The following is a 1,177-nucleotide window of genomic DNA, read 5'->3' on the forward strand; positions in this document are numbered from 1 at the left end:
TTGATGTTGTTTGCACGATTTTAATGATTCCAACAGGTTTAGAAGATGATATTTGAAGCAAATTCCGATTAATATCGTTGATTTGAGGCAAAAATGGAGATTTGATAGATTTAGAGGTGAAGAACGGCGGAAGAAGAAGAGGAGGGTTTTTGATGTTTTGAAGGGTTCTGCTCGATTTTAACAGAACCCCAGGGGGTATCGATTCCCCTGTGGGGGGAATCGGTTCCCCTTCAAAGGGGGAATCGGTTCCCTCAGGGGGGGATCGATTCCCTCTGCACAAAAATGCTAAAATCCGATTTTAAACATCCAAAATGCTAAATTAATCTTCTCTAGTGGCATTGGCAACTCATATATTGAAAAATAATTATGTTTAAACAATTAAATTAATCTTTAATCGATATTTGAACATAAAATTAATTTTTCATCAAGAATCATAAACTCCCCCTAACTAATAGCAAGAATGCAATCAAAAATTATTATAATAAGCATTTTTCAGTATTTATTAAAAGTGCTAAATAATTTTAAACACTAAGTGAATATAGGTTGGTCAAACCTAATTCTCTCCTAAGTGTCCAAAATCTTTCCTTGTCTAAGGGTTTTGTAAAGATTTCCGCTAATTGGTGCAAAGTATCAACAAATTCTAGAACTACATCTTCCTTAGTGACATGGTCTCTAATGAAGTGATGTCTTATTTCAATGTGCTTAGTTCTAGAGTGTTGGATGGGATTTTTAGTGAGACAAATAGCACTAGTATTGTCACACTTGAAAGGAATAGTACCTACTTCAATTCCATAATCAAAAAGTTATTGTTTCATCCATAAAACTTGTGCACATCAACTACCAGCTGAAATGTATTCAGCTTCAGTGGTAGATAATGCAACACAATTTTGTTTCTTTGAAAACCAAGAAATCAACATATTTCCAAGGAATTGGCAAGTACCGGAGGTGCTTTTCCTATCTAATTTGCATCTTCCATAATCCGCATCAGAAAAAGCATGCAAGCTAAAACTAGAGTCTCTAGGATACCAAAGTCCTAAACTAGGAGTGTCATTAAGGTATCTAAAGATTCTCTTAACAGCTAGTAAATGTGATTCCTTAGGACATGATTGAAATCTAGCACATAAGCAAACACTAAACATAATGTCCGGTCTACTTGCAGTTAGATAAAGCAAAGAGC

This window comes from Hibiscus syriacus, unplaced genomic scaffold (assembly GCF_006381635.1).
Source record: "Hibiscus syriacus cultivar Baekdansim isolate YM2019G1 unplaced genomic scaffold, ASM638163v2 tig00002919_pilon, whole genome shotgun sequence".
NCBI classification, from domain to species: domain Eukaryota; kingdom Viridiplantae; phylum Streptophyta; class Magnoliopsida; order Malvales; family Malvaceae; genus Hibiscus; species Hibiscus syriacus.